This window comes from Leptinotarsa decemlineata, unplaced genomic scaffold (genome assembly GCF_025532065.1).
Source record: "Leptinotarsa decemlineata unplaced genomic scaffold, Ldec_3_MD MMD2_tig00000505_RagTag_RagTag, whole genome shotgun sequence".
NCBI lineage: Eukaryota > Metazoa > Arthropoda > Insecta > Coleoptera > Chrysomelidae > Leptinotarsa > Leptinotarsa decemlineata.
This window is the reverse complement of record NW_027412549.1, coordinates 2,975,631-2,996,492: the sequence shown is the minus strand read 5'-3', so window position 1 is coordinate 2,996,492 and position 20,862 is coordinate 2,975,631. Positions and strand designations below refer to the sequence as shown.

The 20,862-nt window shown below is 32.3% G+C and overlaps 1 protein-coding gene across 2 annotated transcripts in view; it reads left to right on the top strand.

The window, feature by feature from the left end:
* The window catches only part of LOC111517846 (hydroxysteroid dehydrogenase-like protein 1), a 110,696-nt gene that overhangs the window by 6,326 nt on the left and 83,508 nt on the right, over window positions 1-20,862 (top strand). For both annotated transcript variants that reach the window (XR_002723867.2, XM_023174130.2), the window contains exon 2: window positions 9,242-9,563. The gene's annotated coding sequence lies outside the window, so the exon portion shown is untranslated. The remainder of the gene's footprint in view (window positions 1-9,241; window positions 9,564-20,862) is intronic.

Here is a 20,862-nt window from a genome sequence, read left to right as displayed (position 1 = left end):
ATTACATTTCCAAAAATGTAGTACATTTGATGTTTTCTAGAGTCATCTTTGAAATACAGAACTTTTATGTTTTTTCATAAAATTTCATGTTACATTTGTCCTAGTGGGTTGACCAATAATGGACTACACTGAGTAATCTAACTTAATTTTCAAATACAACAAACACTTCAACTGAAACTTCAACTATTACTTGAATGTCTATCACCTTACTCGATCACTTTGCATACCGCACTGTAACTACCACTCAACTGTGTTGATATAATCGTGGCTAGCGTTTATATATCGTAATCGAATGCAATAGAAAATTTTGCCGAAATTCCATCGAAATTGGTAGCATTATTCTCGCTACATCCAGAGCGGCAACGAACATCGTACATTCGCGCGCTGTTAGCTACGTCACAATTGGTTTTTGGCTACCAGTGGCGAACGGCGTTATATAAAACAGAAAAAAATTCATCAATAGTAGCTATCAAATGTTGAGGAAGCCTTCCACAGAAATGATTTAAATACATAGTTTTAATTTATACTATATTCACTACCAATAAATAAAACTTCAACAATGATAATAATGATAAAGGACAAAAAATTAAATATATTTCTTCAGAGAAGGTGTTCGAAATGTCTATCAGCTCCTCCTATATACAAGCGACACATTTTCGGAACTATTTTTGCTGAATTAATCAATTCAATGATAGAGAGAGAGAAGGGAAACTTTGCATCACTGCCGCTTCAAATCAGTATCTAGAATTGGCTGGCAATTCAAAAATAAGATCTTTCAACCTTCCCCAGAGATAGAAGTCCATATACATCAGGTGACCTGGCCGGCCAACGGTTGGGTCCTTGGTTGGCTATTCAATTATTACCAAAGTTTGCAGTTCAACAATTGGTGATAATTGTCGTGAGCCGAAGCCCCGTCTTGTTGAAAATATATTTTTTCGAGCTTCATCAGTGGCAGTTCAAAAAGGAGTTCAATATTTTGCCTCAATATTTCTAAATACCTCTGAAATGTGAGAGTGCCATTAATAATGAACGGGTCGATATTTCTACCCCTGAAAACATCTACTCACACACTAAATCCAAATCTTCCTTGACTTCTCTACCACACAACAGAATGAAGATTTTGTTTTGCCCAATTGTAAGAACTGTAGCCGGTGAAAAAACCGACACTGCTCACATAAGCTTCATTTGTCCAAATATAATTCAATGAAAAATTACGCACTTGGTTACAACTTTCCAGGGACCTCTGGCAAAAAGCCATGCGGCGTTCAAAATCTCCTGGTTTGAGATGATGAACTCTTCTGGTCCAGTTTGCGTTTTTTCAAAATTCTCCCAACGTTAGTTCTTGGAAGGCTTGTTGATATTTTCAAATTTCGCGTTTACGTTTTGGGATCATTTTCAACAGCCCCATTTAATTCATATAATTTCGGCTTTTTTTTTATTGACCGCCATCAATTAAGTTGTGTCGCAATCTTGCGAAATGGTCTCTAAAAGGTTGTCTCACATACATAGTATGGCAACCGGGAAAACCACCACAGCAGAGTTTTATTGTGAGGAAATCGAAGAAATGTACTGAAAATTGCGTCAGCAGCAGCTGATCCTTGTTAACAAAAGAGGTTTGATCCTGCTCCACGACAACTCCCGTCTGCAAGTTTCACGAATAACCGACTACCACCATCTCTCCAAGCACTTCGTTAACTTTCTCGCCGGTAAAACCTTCGCCAATCAGGACCAGGGAATAACGGCCTTCGTCGAATCCCGAGAACACAATTTTCATGCCGGAATTGATCGACTTGTGTTACGTTGGGCAGAAGTGTACTGATAGAACCAAACCGATAGTTTGGGATCACACACTGTTTCAAGTAACACATAGAAACGAGTGTCTGAAATGAGATGACAGGAAAAAAGCAAAAAATAAAGATCACCAAGAAATAGTAGAATAGACGGTGTCAGAAAAATAAAAAACTGAGTATTTCAGTGAGTTCATGGTGTTGGACGAACAAAAACTCAGTAAGGAAACTGACATATATATATATATATATATATATATATATATATATATATATATATATATATCTGTAGGATACAATGGGCTTGTTTCATGCTATGAAAAATGATACTGGTTTGCTCATAGACTGATCGAGTTAGGGGTATATTATACTTATCAAGCCTAATCGGTCCCAAAATCTCTTTATATTTGCAGAAAAAAGAATAATTCGAAAAGAAAGAATTTAAATTTGCCGCGTGTCTGTTGACCAATAAAATTGATCGTGTCTAGAGCGGAGTTGCCAAGTGTAATGGTTTTCAATATCCAATCACAGATCCGATGATCCAATTTGACAGACGCCATTTTTGCTGTTATTGCTGTCAACTCGGTTGAATACAACTGTTACAATTATCTAATTGAAGAACGTTTTTTTGTAAAAGGTAGGTCTCGGTGAGTACCTATTTTGCTGCGAATTCCCTGCCATTAGTTTACATTCCGAAAAATATTTTTTCAGGCTATTTTTGGATTGATATGTTCTGGAGTATTTCTATTTTGCTTCTCTTTTCAGTCACCAGTCACTGCTCCTTGGCCGAGATAAAATAAAAATTAAATCGAACCTTTCCATCCTTCGATAAAAGACAAAGGCTGAAATGAATGTCATATAAATAAAAGGGACCTACTAAATCTACCACCTACCGTTTCAATTTTTCATTCTTCATTTCAGTACCAAATACAAATTTTTCAAGTAAAATTCATCGATTATTTCAAAATCGACTCTTGGTAAGTTGTCGGGAGTCAGCTTTAACAAAACTAGGCTCAACATCACAAACAATAGAGTAAGTAGTTTGTGCTCAACATTCAATTAGAAATTATTTCAACAAGAATAAGTTTGTGGAAACCGTTGACATTAGAAAGAGCACATTGTCGCATTCACTACAGAAGACGCTGGCTGACTGGATGACAATATGGCTAATATACCAGTAATGTTGAATTTCTTATTTTTGGTGGGTAGCATGAATGGATATTTGATTTATTTTATTAGGGTTCATGAGCATTCGAAAACCATTTGATATCATTTATCAAGGCAAATATTATTGTCCATTTTTATGCTTAATTCGTGGATTCGAGCGATCTTATTATTGTATATTTATTCGTTTGCTGGCTTCATTCTTTAAAAAAAGTGAATGAATAATTACAGAAAATTTTAATTGGTCGTTCATTTTCTCAGAAAAATGGAGTACTTACACATATCACAATTTATTGGTTTATTCGGATCCATTCTGCTTATTATTGCAACATTGAGTTTCAACTTTTTCTTAGCTGACAGCTCGCGTAGAAACAATTCGTTTTTTTCTTCGAGTTTAGTTTGTGTGTGTTTCAAAAGTGTTTTAGAGATATCTTTGAATATTAATATGGTGCATTCTTGTGCTGATTTTAATTGTACGGAAAGGCACAATGAAACAGAAAGCGCATTGGTTTATAGATGAGTTATTTCATATAATGAGGACAGGTTCCCAAAGGATAAAATGATGAAAAAAAATTGGTGAAAGTAGTGAAAAAAAAGAACTACAATCCTTCTACTCTTTCAAGACTTTATAGAAATCATTTAAAAAGTGACTATAAATGAAACAGAGACGAAAATATTGAATTTTCATTTTTAAGTTTTTCATTTCAACTTCAAGTATTCTCCACAGAAAGTATTATCTGAAGTTAATACTGTCGATGAAAGTATGATACACTTCACTTCATTAAATTTTATCGTATGAGTAATGGTATTACCTCGGAAGTTTTTGTTGGATCAGTTCGGGTACAATCAATTCTGTCTATACTTTACCTCATTCAACCTTCCTCTCAAGTTTTGCTTGAATTTAGCAGCTATATTCGAAAGAGGTACGTATGCAGGAATCGTTTTTTTTTGTAATAAATTGCAGTTGTACAGATTGAGGATTGTAGAATGAATTGAATATTTGAAATGATTCTTTAATCCAGTTTGCTATATTTTTTGAATTTCATAACTGTAAGTTATTAAATAACGCATAAAATCATAGTTTAGGTAAATATTTTGTGATTTATCGACTTTGTGTACTGATTTTAGATATAGAACTTACTTCCAAACATGATTTATCGTGTACATTTTATTCCATGTGGAGAATTTTTCATTAATTGAAACGTTCACGGGTTCATATACACTTCCATAATTAAACTGATAATTATAGGCTACGTAAATTTTACGATTTGGCAATGTTGATTATTTCTATTGTTTCTATTGGCCAATCAAACAAGAAGCGGTAATAGGATCGTGACGTCAACACCCTATCACATTCGATTTTTAATGATTAATTACGGGAAAACTACGGCATTTAGAGGGATGAGACAAAGTGAGCTGTTTTTCAATTTGAAATTTCTATCAAGTGGACTATAAACCAAAAATCATGAAACAAGCCCATTCAATGTCCAGCATGGTATCAAGCGGTTGAACAGTTTGATTACCATGCGTGTACCAAATTCTACAGTGTGAAAAAGTTTTGGAGAAGTGAATGTTTGGAAAATTTCATCTGGTAAGAAACAGAACAAAAACTGTAGATATTGGAAAACCGAAAATACTGAAATAATAATATAATAATATCGTCTCTATTATCTTTGAATATATGAAGATAAAAGTTCAATTTGCATGATGACAAGTCATCACTCAATTGCTCTTCCTTGCAATAAATAAGTAAGTACCATAAATAAAGAATGTAATATAAAACGAAACACTTCCAGGTTACCAGGATTACCGAAACCCTGAACAGTTTCTTTATTGGCCATTGCATCCAAAATCCAAAACTATATAACCTTCTTGTAAACAAAATTGTTCATAATAGAACAGAATGTTCTTTCAGAAATGAGGTGTCATCGGTCGCGATATAATTTCCAACGAACCCCGTCATCCTGCAAAGCGCCCTTACAAATCTACTTAGTGTATGACACCACTAAATTTCCCTAACTCCTTTATAATAGCAGATTGTCCTTACGAGGCCAGGATAACGTTCTCATTAAGTGAAGCCGCTCAAGCATGCCAACATATCCTGAACATAAACAATGATGCATGCATATTGTGTCAGAGCGCACGCCGCTAGACTGCAACGTTCTGGAGTACGATGAGAAGGCCATGGAAATGGGACAGAGACGGAATTGATAGAGGGGTGTGAAGACAATAAAAGATCCCCCATCGATAGATTCATGATTTGATAAACTTACGAAATGGCGTTCTGAAAATTATCTATGGATCGGCCAGTCTGGCTGTGGGGTTAATGCCGAAATGTCAAAAATTATTAAGTTGCGACTCCTTCAATCCAACAGTTCCAGCGGTGTATTGAATCTTTTGGATCCTCTGGAGACACCCTACATTTTGTTTTATGAGAGAGAGGAGATTGGCAGATCAAGATCTTCAGACGCTATGATGCTGCAGGTTTTTCCGAGTTTTCCCGCAGCTGAAAAAGCAAATGCGCCACTGGAATCAATGAAGTCGCCCCGTAGCGCCAACAAATTTTGATTGTTGTTTTTATTTTTATCGTTGTTTTATAATTTCACAAATAAAAAGTTCCCTCATAGATCAGACCGATTCAAAAAAATTCAATTTGAAAATCGAGAACCATCCTGTATGTGGAGAACGAAATCTCCTAAATTGTCTATGGACAGTTAATGTCATAAGAATTCTACCTACCAAAAAGAGAAATGTTGAAATTTTGATAGGAATATATCTAGCACTAGAATGTTGAAGACGTTGTTCAGAAGAGCTATGAAATTTAACCATTTCGATAAAAAGAGATGTACCATATCGATAATAGACATGGAATTTTCTCTTCTGATGAAGAGAGATCAACACCAACACCGTAGTCAAGTGAACCTCCTCATGGGTATGGATCGCCTAAAATTCACAAGACCACTCGAAATTCATCAAGATATCTGCTGCCAGTTATTTGGTTCATGCAAGAAAATCTCAAAGCACACTTCCGAAGTTAAAATCACGGAACGATAGATCAATTCGATATCATTATTGATCCTATGAAGTAGGCTCTTCGGATCATCTAGACTTCTAGAGGAATACTGAGTGCTGATCTGTTATAACTACAATTTCTAGTAGAAGGACTAATTCATCATGCAAGAAGTCGGTTAATGAAAACGCCTGTTTCACTGGTGATAGTCAACTCAATTATACATGAAGTGGACTATATACAGAAACATTAAACTAGACGCCTTTCTGGCACACCCCCGTAAAATTTACAATGGAGACGAAATTCTATAATGAACTGTTATTTCTAGAATTGATGTGAAGGCTACCTACAAGTCTACAGAAGTGAGTCTCAGTCACGCGGAATAATACCTGAACTATAAAACCAACCACCATCAATACAGCCTGCAAGTCTGCAAAGCAAAGTTGAGAATCAACAGAATCGATAGTCCACAAATCTGATAGAACAGTGTTCAGAAGACGACAAGAAGCTCTCAAGTAATAGAAGCCATTACAACCAGAACTATCCCTTCCTCACATCAAGAGAACCCTGGGCCGGATCCCAGACTACCTCATTGGGGTAAATTGTTTTCGGGTAATAGAAAAGTGGTCCAAAAGATGTAATCTGTGTTCGACAAAAAAATTAAAAAAAGGGATCATCATCACAGGAAAAGAAATGGAACTTCTTTGTGATCTGTCATTCAGAATTCGTAATGCGGAAATCTATAAGAGAAACTTCCACAAATTTATTGAGACAAACTTTTACAGAATTTCCAAAATATTAATATGAACTTGAATTATGATTGACATTTCAAACATTTGACTCTTTTCTACATGACTTACAAAACCTTGCAATACTATATGACTTTCAAAATTTTTATATAATCAAAAGTAGTAAATTCAAACATAAATACACAACGGATGAATTGAACATGAAATCCGTATAAACATCATCTCTCTGTGTCTATGCCCAGAAAATAATACATTGTTTTTCACCAAAACATAGTTTTTAAATTAAGTCGAAGAAATTTACATTTTATGCGAATACCAGCTATTTAGGATTATTGTATACATATTCATAATGGCAACTTTTCTATAATTTATTTGCATTGGATTTCTTTCGTTGTCCAAAAATCCCTGACTCCACCAAAAAAAAACTTTTTATTGAGGACAAAACACAAACAAAAAGAAAATACTTAAACTTAATAATACTTATTATGTGTAAAATATTGAGTGAACGTCATTTTTCGTGTAGTGCGCGAGTTTTCATTGACCTTCTTTGGGCATTTTCACCTTCCACAATCTGAGAAAATATGAAAATTTTCATTAAGAATTTCTTATTCGTACAGAAAGAGCAAACATTTCAGGTCACCCGATGAGTTATTGCGTAAATTCAAAGTATTTTTTCATTTATAAGTAACTCATCATAGTCAATAAATTTGCCTATGAAGAAATGACTCAAAATAATATAGTCACCAAGCTTAACGTTTCGGAAGCTGAAATCTGCCTCAGTTTTCAGAATTGGAAAAATCTAAGGATATTTGTAGTTTCACTGATTCACTTTATTTTTATATAATGTAATAGTAGAATATACTGGAATATTCTTGGAATGGTTACTGATCGGATTTTCATCTTCAAAGTTCTGAACGCCGTTTTCAATTTTCTGTCTATATCATCTCTGATAATTTTTTATGTACCTACACGTAACACTTGTATCATATAGATGATTATCTTCTTAAGTATATTCCTCATATATAAGGAATAATTCTATCACAATCAGAATTACTGAAACTTTCTATGAGTACTGTAGCAATGTAGACATTTATGGTCTCTTACTACAATTCTATAAAACAAATTTGAGAAGCATATTTTCATTAAATTGATCACTTAGTTAATTTGATTATCCGAAATTTGAAAAAATCAAATATCTGAATGTCGTCGTTTAGGAAGTATAATGTAAAAGATTGAAGTAAATATGTTTTACTTTAATTTAGATTCAGTTATTAATATTCATTATCGACTCATTTTGGTATTTTTTTATTATTTTAATCTCTATTTCTGTAATTTGTTATTTTTCAGCAGTACTGTGACAGTTGCTAGTAGGCAAGTTGAAGTGAAAACGATTGATAAACTATTGTTAAAATTCATAAATGAGTAGGGCAAACAGCCTTTTGGTTCTCTACTTCTTCACCATTAAACAAAAATGTCTTCCAAAGGAAGAAAGAAAAAATTAACTACAATAAAAACTTTATGATGTACATAGTCGGTCGGTAGCCCGTCGGTTAGTCACTCATTCAAATCGACCATCGTGTTGGTCGGTGGTTCAAGACCCAGGCTGACCGATCGATTTTCAGTTGCTATCATCCAACCCGTGTTAGGAATCACACGTTGAAAGGTGAGACCTCGTTAGTCCTTAGCTTGCACAAGTTTCGACTTCTGAGGGTTGTCGTTCGTAGGGGTGCGACAGCTGGTTAACGGAAAAACAGATTTTAAAACTTGGTGCATTCGCAAAAGTTTCTTCCAGATACAAACTGGAAGAAAAAACAGTTTCGAAACAACTACTTTATGAAGAGTTTCCCATACTTTGTGTTTAATGGTGGAGAATGATAGGGCCAGAAAGCTTTTCGCCAAAAACTGATATTCCCTAAAGGTATTACTTTTGCAATTCAAATGAAATTTTTATGTCTGTGATCAACTAGCCGTATGAATTGGTATGCGTATGAAAGAAATGAGTGATTCGTATTGTATTGTTCTCCAAAACGGTTCTAATGATGTCATTAGACAACTGCCTCATCCCGAAACTTCGAAGTAAACCATTGAGGATGATAAGGTAGCATTTAACTGACATTTCATATCAATACTCTTTCATATATCATATTATGTAACGTTCCTATGAATAATATCTCTTTCAATTCTATAATGTATGTAGTACAAAGTATGTTCGTGTAATTAATTTTCGTATGAAAGTAATTGTTCGAAACTCAAAATTCATGTGAAAGTTGCTGTTTCAAAATCCGATTATATCTGAAATAAACTTCAGTGTATAGAGTTTTTATTTCATTCCTTTTTTTTCTTTCTTTTGGAGTTTCCCACATTTTATGTTAATTGATGGAGTAGTAGAAAGACAAAAAGTTTCCGAAAAAACTGATCTCTTCAAAAAATATTCCCTTCTTATTTTAAAGTAAGGCAAACTTTTGTAAATTTTGAGACTTCAGACGTCTTGTACAATCTTAAAACAGACGCTAATATATTTTTCTCATCAGAATTCTGGATTTTCCACCATCAGTACCAAAATCCGATCCTGCTGTTCGTTGAAGCATAGTAGAAACCTTGTCTCTCGTCGTCCGGCAACAAATCCGCAGTACGCCCCTGGACGCATGACGTCGCGGTGGGACGCTTGGAGCGCGTCCAGACGACTATGCAGCGGCAGTTCGGCACGAGGGCCGATCTTGGCTGGCTCGCATATCTTGCAGCTCTTGAAATAATAAAAATAACAAATATGTAACTTTTCGCTTGTATTCTGAGTAGTTCTTAAGGATGAGCCTCGAATGACAACTACCACGGGTGTGGAGAATTATCTTCAAGGTGAGTCGTGTTTTATATTTCTGAATTCCAAGTGTTTATTTTTGAATTTGAATCTCGACGCGGATGTCGGAAAAAGTTAATGATGCAACTTGCATTGTACATCTAGAAAGTGAGGATATTTAAAGAAGATGAAATACTTGCGAAAGTGGAATATTTCCTCAATACTTAATTTTTTCAATGTTGAAGTTTTTTAAATGAATTTTAATAGATTTTAAATACGTGTCATGCTTTGAAAGAAATAGGAAGTTCAGTTATTTTATATATTATTCATTGTTACTCATTATGAAATTTTTGTAAAATAAGATCTAAAAATTGGATGGATAACTATTATTTCTCCCTGCTTTTTCTGTCAGTTGAAAATCTGGTTCATTTTGGACAACTGAATGGTGCAAAAATACGATTATGGAATCTTGTTGAAGAAGAAAATTTTCCAAAACTAGGATTACTTGAAGTTGTCTTGTCAAATTGTAAATAACAACACTTTATTATGCAATTCAGTATCAAAATGAAGGAAAATCCACATATATTATTTCATTTTTATTTCATTCATAAAACCAATAACTACCGGTGGAAGTCCAGGAAATGTTTTCATCAGTACTTTCAGCTCAAAACGAATTTTGCATTGGCATTCAACCAAATGTAACATGAAAACTCATCATTCAACGTCATTTGTTACCTATTAGAATCAATATTTCGTCAATTCTTTGGCAGTTACATGACCATGGCCTGCTTTTCATATTAATTATACTCGGAACACTCTATTAGTAAATAAATACAGTTGGAGAAGCACAAAATTGTTTTCATAAACATGCTTGAGGTTTCTATCTGTAAAAATTGTTTTGGAGTAATGAGGGAGACGCGGGGAAATTATATCAACTCAACCTGAAGAACCATAAGATATTACATCTTCACTGGAGTTTGCAACCTACATGGTTCGTTCCATGATTACACTGCCCCGACAACATGGATGCTATAGGCTTTGGAGTATGGAATGCTTACATAACAATGATCCTGATTGGAGTCTGAGGAGATATCTGGGGTTTGAATTATGTGGAAAAGGAGGAATTAAAGTACCACTGCAGCCAATGAAGTAGATTTCAATTATGAATACAGTGACCCTGTTTTTGAAATTCCTTCCTTCCTCGATTCCAAAAATCGACGGCTTTCAAACCCGAATGAAAATAGTGACACTGACATCAAACTATTCTACAATGTTTTATTTATAACAGTAGGTAGTTATAAAACTATATCAAACGAATGATTATTACAGGTAAAACAATTATAATACAATATCATTTGAATGAAATTTATAGTGTCATGATCATAATCATATCATAGATAGAGCTGGATCTGGTTTTCAATATCAAACGAGGTGGCCCAAACACCCTCTGTTCAACAAAACGTCTTCAATGAAGACCACTTTGCATGAAGTTTCAGAATTTACTCTTCATACATACCGTGTTAGGAATCACACGTTAAAAGGTAAGACCTCGTTAGTTCTTAGCTCGCACAAGTTTCGACTTCTGGTGTGGCAACTGATTAACGGAAAAACAGATTTCGAACAAATTTTAAACAGATATTTCACAAAACTTACCCAAGAGGAAAGATATATTTTCCGGTCTCTTAACTCCAACTAATACCGGCTACTCATACAAGGCTGTCATTCTCTTCTCAATACTTCTACTGAAGACATATAATTCTGGTATTTGGAAATCACCAAACTGGTAGAATTAGGAGTTTGTTTTCTAGGTTGTTATCAACAAAATACTTTTGATGCACTGTTTGGAACCTATGGTGTAGTAATGAATATTACCGGAGCTTTTTCCCAACACCACACCGTTATTTATACCCCTCGACACATGTTTCGATCACCGAGTGATCACCTTCATGAGGAAGATCATACTCTTCCTCTTGAGGATGATTACTTAGTAATCGAAACACGTGTCGAGGTCTTGAAATAACGGTTTGGAAGAGTTTGATCTTTCTCTTGAAGACGATCACTTAGTGATCGAAAAAAGTGTCGAGGTTTTAAAATAACGGCTTGGTGTGGGGAAAGAACTCCAGTAATATTCATCAACAAAATAACTCATCCAAGTAGTTAATGTAAAAAAATTATGGTATCTGGAGATACTGAACAAGAAGTGATCTATGTTTATCAAATACATAAATTCAAAAATGAACACTCTTCTGGTTATGATGCAATTTTCAGTTGAATAACATTCTGTCATGAATTGAGTTTTGGGTAAAACAAAAAATTCTTCCACACTGACATTCCTTTCATATTCTCATCAATAAGTGATCAAAATTTTTGAAACTGGGCAGAATTCTGTTTAAAAATTCCATCTTGATAGCATACGTAGGGAGAAATAGTCAGTCATACGAAAGATAACCGAACATCTTTGTACTGGTCCACAATGTTTAACAATTCATCTTCTGCTAGATTAACACCACAGATAGATGGTTGAAAAATAATTTACTATTCTTCAATACTTCTTGAACGATCAATATGGCATTTTATACTGAATAGAAAACCAGTCTAGGAATCACACGTTGAAAGGTAAGACCTCGTTAGTTCTTAGCTCGCCCAAGTTTCTCAACTTCTGAGACTTGATGTTCGTATGGGTGCGACAACTCATTAACGGAAAAACAGATTTTTGTTTTAAAAAGAATATGAACTTGAGTTCAAAGGTGAAACTGGAAACTCTGGCGAAGCATAAATCTTTATCAAGCACTTAAACAAGCACACCAAAACTCAAAACTCTTCTCGCGCCTTTCACCAACCAAGTTGGCGTCTTCAGTGCTTGTTATGGATACTGTAAACATCTCATCCATACCCTCAACTGCAACTGTTTTCAAATAACAGTCAGATTTTGTTTTATTATAACTAAGAATAATCGAAATTTATTTATGCCATTACAAGTCTGCATCTGATGCTTATAAAATATTTATTTATTGCATAACCAATAGTTCATAGAAAAAGATATATGTTATATATTCCAAACAATAATTGATGACAACTGAAACATTGTTTACCTTCTGTTCATTTGATCGTGAGTCAAAATTATTTGAAGGCCGTGGAGCTCAAACTACAATAATCTTAAAAGTATATTTCGAGTATTTTTCATATCCACATGAACTTAATTCGTATGATATATAGGGTGTTTCCCAATTGCAGTAAAGAAATGTAGAAGCGTGAACTAATGAAAAAATTCTTTTATACGAAAATGCATTGCTTTCAAGACACAGGATGTTAAACTTCTCTGAAAAATTAATTTTCATTAATATTGTGAATATCCCTTATCCAACATTGGTGAACTTTGGCAGTTTTATTATCAGTGTTAAGATGTTCATGTAGCCTTAAGTATATACAAATTGATGAGTCCAGTGGCGTCTCAGGACACAGTTTAGCCAGTATTATTGACAAAAAAATGTACGTCACTGATGTACATTTTTTGTGCATTTGTTCATTTTTTAACATTCAATGTTAAGTTTCGTAAACATCTAAATATGATATTTTTTTATTCTCCAATTTGTTTTCGTAGCATGCTTTGCTTTTCGAAATTTATGCAGATGACACTTCTATTCTGATATCTAACAAAGCAAATGCAGCATCAGAAATACAATCAAATAATATATTGTCGAATCTTTACCAGTGGTTCTGCAGGAATTCTTTTTATCTCAAAGCAGAAAAAACACATGCAGTACACGTTCATAATAAACGAAAACAGGTAGCTAATATTGATATTAAAATTGGAAATCATCAAATTAGCAAGGTATCATGTGTGAAACTTTAAGGTATACATGTCGTCGGGTGTCTTGACAGGATGAGATATTTTGGGGCAGTCGTTTCAGATATGAATTCTTTTATTTATATGCTTCTCAATTTTAGATGTGTAATTACTCATGACCAGTTAATTATGCTGTACTTTGCCCAGACAGAATCTCGCTTAAGATATGGCATTGTCTTTTGGGCAATGTCATCAAAATTCAATGATGTTTTTATCTTCCACAAAAAAGTCATTCGTTGTATTGCTGGTGTATCGATTACAAACAGTTTGTATACAATCTAAAACATTTTGAAACTGATGCTCAAGTGCATTGAGTCAATACCAAATAACATAATGATCTACATGTACCTTTTTAAAATGAATATTCTTTTCAATTCTCCATCAATAATTGGCCAAAGGATTTTCAATAAATTACTATTGACTATGAAATGAACTAAAATTATTCAAATTACCATTGAAAGAGTTTTTATTGAATCAAGTTTTTTATTCTTAAGACGAATATTTTTGCACTAATTTCAGATATAACAGATATATTTATGTTCCTCTTTTGTGCTATTAATGTTTGTAGACTCAAATTTAGACTAGATATTATTCTACTTTCAGGACATTGACTAATCCTATACAAATTATTTTGTCATTAAGGAAATAAAGTCTCACTTGCTTACTTACTTAAGTAGGAAATATTAGTATTATTCTGTTGATTTTAATTTATTCAAAATGATATTCAATAGTGTGGATCACAAGATCCTTTTTTTGGAAGTTTTGTCCAATGGCACTGAAAATTCTTATCCAGAGCTAATTCAATTCGGAATGACCTCTAGCAACTTTTTGAAAAATTTCAAGAGTAGCTCGAAAAAATTGCAATAGTTATAAACAATTTAGTAAAGAAAGGAGATATACAAAATTTGAAAAAAGATCCTTGAAAAAAGGAAATTTCCCACAGACCTTTGAACAATAAAAATGATTCTAACCCATTAAATATTATTATTGACAAAAAAAAATCACATACTTTCTAGACACTTGAATAAATGAAAATTCATGGAAAAAAATTTCTCGTGATCAATTTATTAGATATACTCCAGTAATCAACTAAGTTTTAAATTAACATAAAAACCCTGATAATTTTTAATATAAAAACCTCAAATTTCGTTCACTTCTTGAAGCTTTTGTTGAGAGCCTTCAAAAAAGATTCCTGTTGGAAAATTTTTTAAAAAATCCACTTTGTTATTAATAATTAAAGACTTTAAAAAGTGGAAAATTCAATTGAAGAAATGATTTTTTTCAATATTCAAATTTATTCGTTTTCTCATCATTTGAAGTTACATGAAAATTATTTTTCATAATTTTCAGCTTTATTTGTTTAAGAAATTGTTATAAACAAATTATTGTTCATGAGATATTTGAAATTCATTTGGAGGGATTTTTATTAGTGATGAATATTATGATGTATTGTTTGAAAACGCATTTATTGATTAACAATTTTTTTTTGCTACTAAATATGAATATATGATGAATATGAATATGAATAGAAACAATATTTTTCAAATCATAATTTCTATTTCCCTTTGATATTCAGAAAAAAAAATTTTCAATTTATATTCTCCTTATTCATTTAATAAACAGTTTGTTTCAAACAAATGAATTTTCACGATAAATTTTTTCCAAATACTACCAAAAAAAAAACAAAGACAATCATGTGTCACTTTTTGTGTAAAAATTTTTTCTCAATTTTTTAGAAATTTTTCAATATTCTTTTTTTTTACACAAAAACGGACTCATGGTTGTTTTTGTTTTGTTTGGTAGTATTTGAGAAAAAAAATTATCGTAAGAATTAATTTGTTTAAACAATTTTTTTTATATAAATAAAGAAAATATGAATTTAAAAAAGTTATTTATCAGAATATCAGAGAGAAATAGAAATTATGATTAAAAAAAAATCGTTCCTCAATATTCATATTTAGTAGCTCTAAAAGTTGTCAATCAACAAATGCGTTCTTGAGCATTACATTTTTTTAAAAAACGATGCCGTTATTGAAAATCATAATATTTATCATTTCAAATATCTTATAAACAATACATTTGTTTTTAGCAATTTTTCAAACGAATAGATCTAAAAATTATGAAAAATCATTCTTATGTAACTTTGAATGATAAGAATATGAATAAATTTGAATTTCATTGCTTCAATTGAATTTTTCACTTTTTAACGTTTTTGATTATTATTAACATAGTGGATCATCAAAATTTTTCAATATTTCCAACAGGAATCTTTTCTGAAGGCTTTCAAAAAAAGCTCGAAGAAGTGAACAAAATTTGAGGTTTTTAGTTTAAACATTATTAGGGTTCGTATGTAAATTCAAAACTTCAAAATATTGGTCTAATAAAATAATCACGACAAAAACTTTTTCCCATGGATTTTCGTTTATTCAAGTGTCCAGAAAGTATGCGAATTTTATTTTTCTTGATAATGATATTAAATTTGTTAAAATAATTTTTATTGTTCAAAGGTTCGTATCGGTCAACGCTTGCGGGAAGCGTATCTCCCGCTTTCAGCGCTATTTCCGCCTCTGAATCAAAATTATAAATATTAGTGATAGAGTTCCGTGAGATGAAACTTTTTTTTCAGAAAATTTTCTCCTCTTTAAGAATCTTTTTTCAAATTTTGGATATCTCTTGAAACTTTTCAAAAAGTTTCTAGAGGTCATTCCGAAGCGAATGAACCCTGAATCATAAATTTCGATGCCTTCGGAAAGAAGTTCCAAAAAAAGGATCTTGTGACCTTTTCAATGTTTTGTTAGTATGTTCATTGTTATGGGTTAATAATATATTATTTTCTTTTATTTTATTCAAACTAAGGCTGATAATCAGATGAGGCAGCTACTCTGAAAATTGGACATTAATTTGTTGAGAAAACGTGTACCAACCTTACAAGATGAATAATCGTATTAGAATTGAGTACAATGCCAAAAATACACTCATACCTATGATAGAACTTGACCGATACTTGATGAAAATCCATTATAACATATTCAAAAATACACTTCAATTTGAGATTTCCACTTGAAAATATACAAAACCGAGACACGTGTTTTGTCATATGTTTCGCGAAACACGTGTCGCGGTTTTGTAAACTTTCAAGTGGAAATCCCAGATTGACGTGTTTTTTGAATACACCGATACTTCTTTTTTCCACACATCAGTGTGGTAATCAGTTTTCAGCATGAGAAACAAGTCAGTGCAATTATTGTTAATAAATATGTTCTTCATACAAACTTAGAGATTACAATAAATGTTATAACTATCAAGGATTACGGATTTGGAGAAATCTGTTCATGAAATTCATCATTTACGAATCACTTAGTTGACAACTTAAAATTGTTGTTATTGAAATTATCTGTTGATATTCACAAAACTGAATTATGAAGAATACTTTGTGGATCACAATGTAAAACTGCTACATCACGACTCTTGATAAATTTTGATCAAAGCGGCAGCTGCCTCTGGGGCCAGTTCGGCAAAAACCACCTCGTGTGTCTTTAGGCTAATCTGCAAACAACTGTCAAAATATAATATGGACCAGACAAATTATTCAAAAACATCGCTAATGATCTTATATGAAAATCAAACGGCTAAAGATTTTTTGAGTTGTTTACATGCGGAACATCTTTTCCAACATGAATATTGGTGTTTATTTAGATATTTTGAACTGAGGTCCATTATGATAAACATATTTCTCCAACGATTCTTTCCATTCTCTTGTGAATGAAAAAGATTCAGCAATATCATCGTCATAATGATGATGAGTTATGAGTTCGTTCGCATAACATACATTATTGTGAAAAAGTGTTTTTGGTTGATTTTCCCTTGATCTATTTGAAGAATAGTTCGTAACAACTATGAAACTGACATTTAAGTTGGTTTTTAAGGATATAATAATCATCCATGAGATAAATCCCAGTTATACTTCAATCGGTTTGTTTCAAGAATATTTGTTTCTGAACAAACATTTTTAGAAGACAACTGCAAATCAAAAAGAACTGCAGATTGCGCCATTTTGATTGATATTAATTAGTTTTTTGACAACCCCATTCCTCACGCGTTATGACAGTATTATTTTCCCATTATTGAACTTGCGAGTGAATTCTTTTGATAGGTTATTTTGCTGCGTACTGTGTCTTAGGTGATGAACCCACTTGTATAGCTTTCAGAGATATACCAAATTGACAATTAATGGAATGATTAAACCAAGCTGTAGGGGTTCGATAAGGATTGAAGTTAAATATTATAAATACATGTGCCTTTGTTTTCTGGTAATTATAATGCGAATTTGTTTGCACATATTCCCTTCAAGCTATGTCGAGGAAATCCCTGCTGCCTTGATTATTCAGGATCAGATTGTCTATTCGGTATATCTCCGAAAACACTTCAACCTCTTGTTCTTGGAAGGTAATGGTAGGAAACATTCATTTAAACTTTTTGTACTTTTGGCACCATACATTGTGAGAATATAATGAATACTTTCATCAGAAAGTACTTATTCACTTGGTTCTACAACCATGATAGTTTCAACTGATGCACGTGATATTCTGAAAAGTTATTACAGATTTCAATGTAAGAACTTTTTTTTTTTCATTATTAAAGGCAAATGTAGTTTTATCATTACATCTAGTGAGATGATTTGTTGTAATACATGTTGATTTCATCAATATGGCTTTTGTCGAATAAGCTTGCAAGGCATTATTTTTGAGTGTTTTGAAAAACATTTTTCTATCATCAGTGACATTACCACAGCATCATGAACATTTTTTATGGGCCATTCTTGGATTTGTTCGCCTTTCACAATCTGGAAAATATAAAAATTCTTATGAAGAACTTTATACAGTTGTAGGTGAGTCACTTCTGTTGACGAAAGATTCATTAGATTTTTTTTCCAATTCTGCAGACGAAAACAGATTTTAACCTCTGAAAATAAGTATCTGTATAGTATCTTATCTCTCTTCTTGATTGGCAAAGTTATTGAATATGACATGTTACTGATGAATGGAATATTTTTCTTGTTGAAAAATATTTTGAATTCATGCAGTAACTTATCGGCTTCGATGGATTCCTGAGGATTTCTCTACCAGTTTCGGGATAGTTTGTTTGCCGTATATAAGCGCGTCCCACACCAACATCGGGAAGTCAAGTTTAGTGGACAAAAACGTAACAATATTTTTCAGATTGTGAAAGGTCAACAAATCCGAAAGACGTCAATAAAATACTCTGATTTCCTTCACAAAATAATGACTTTCGTTCAATTATGAAACTTATTATCTAGAGCAGATGGTGCAATTGAATGATCCATCATTGACACTGCTTGACTCTAATCATTATCATTTTCATCTCTGTTGTTTGCAAAAAATTTTTCTTCCGATACTTCAGTTTCATCATTGATATATTCATGGTCAATATATTCATCAGAATCAACATTAACGTTGGTGCCATTGTTATTACGTAAATATCTTATCTACTGTTGTACTAATTAAAGAGCAGATGGTGCAATTGAATGATCCATCCGATAATTCAGTTTCATCATTGATATATTCATCAAAAACAACATTATCATTACCATAGTTATTACGTTATTGTTGTTATTATTTTCCCCGAATACTTAAGTTTCATCGTCAATATATTCATCAAAATCAACATTAACGTTGCTGCCATTGTTATTACGTAAATATCTTATCTACTGTTGTACTAATTAATGAAGAAGAACAACACATAATTTTTCAAATGAATATCATACGTATTGCTTGAAGAATAAAGATATTTATGATCTGGCTGGAAGAGATTTCAGATTTCGAATAAGATATTAAAAAAAATTTAAAAAATTATCAAAATGGGGATGTTTCTGCAGCCTTTGTTTATTCGGCTATTATTCATTAAACTATATCAAAATAAGATTGACTATAATGAATATACTGAAATTCATCTAATACTCACGGTAGAGTGTCAAATAGAACTATTTTCGAATTAATTTGATTGACTGAGTCCCAGAGTATTGAATTAAATTCTAATAGTAAACAACAGGCTGATGTCTGCGATATTGTGAAAATATAGATGAGATCTAATTACTTCTATTCCTATAATCACTCATTGTTTACTTTGTTGATTGAAACCCCAATTATAGGTTTGAGAGTTTATATACATTGTATACATTCGTGAAATAATGTTCGATTTTTCTTTAAAAATGATAAGGTAAATTTATTTCAGGTTTTACGTATGTGGTGGATTTCGAATATATCGATCATTTAATATTAATCGCTTGATAAGATTTCTCAATTTTCTTAATATGGCCAGTACTGTGAAGTTAGACAGGGTCTTATCAATTGCTTATTCAAACATGGATGTATTATAAATATATATCATAATGGGCCAATGCAGTTTGGCTAATATAGTATGTCATTGCTTATATGTAATGTTTCCATCAATATAAAAACTTGGCTTGAAATACTTTTAATTTCTATTTCATTTTAACGAACTTGATTTCAAACCAATTTACAAACTTGGTTTGGAATCCTCTTTAGTTTTATTCAATTTCAAATTGTTCGATTTTCAATGTTTTGCTTATTTTCATTTTATTGTATTTATTGCTGAATATAATTGTTATTTTCAGCAATTCATTTCAATTTTTTATTTTATTGATTATTTCCAAGATTTCAAATCATATTATAGATAATGGAAGTCCTAAATATTAGAATTTTATACTCCTACATATTACATACATATTATGAGGTACTTCTACTTTGAGGTACCTCATACTATGGCAATGCTTGCAAGAACTGGAGAAATCAGACATATAATTCGAGAAAGAATTGATTTGATGATAGAATAAATACTTATGTGAACGAATTTAATTCATAAAATTCACTGTCAAACGTTATTCTTTGGAGTGGCCGCTTTACTCCAGTCTCCCCTATATCTTCTTTTGTAGAATACGGAGTTCAGTATGCCTTAGAATCAAATGGTACTTGATTGACCAACGATAGCATTTTATTTGTGAAGCTTTTGAGGCATAACAAAATAAATTATCGTTCATGTTGAACAAAAAAATAATTTTATCTTCTTCCTGCTAATACTCGAGACATTCAGTCATTAACAAAACAACCTTTACATAGTTTGATCCTAAAAATACATCGACATGATGTTACGTGGTAAATCATTAAGCACCAAGCAAAGAACAGATGCAACCAGAATTATTTATAGGTCCGAACACAGCCTGAATAATATTTCAAGGAGAGTACCCACTGGTTCGGAGAATAAAACTTTGGGAATTAATGTTCATTGTGGAGTGAATATCTCGAAATAAATGTCCAATGATTTTTGAGCACAAATCATATGGATACATTCGTAACAACATAATATAATTCACTAGTTACAGTTTGACGTATTTCAATTAGTTCAACCTTGAAAAGAATTCACACGTCAAGTGGTAAGAAAATATATAACAGATTCGAAAATAAAAGAGTTTG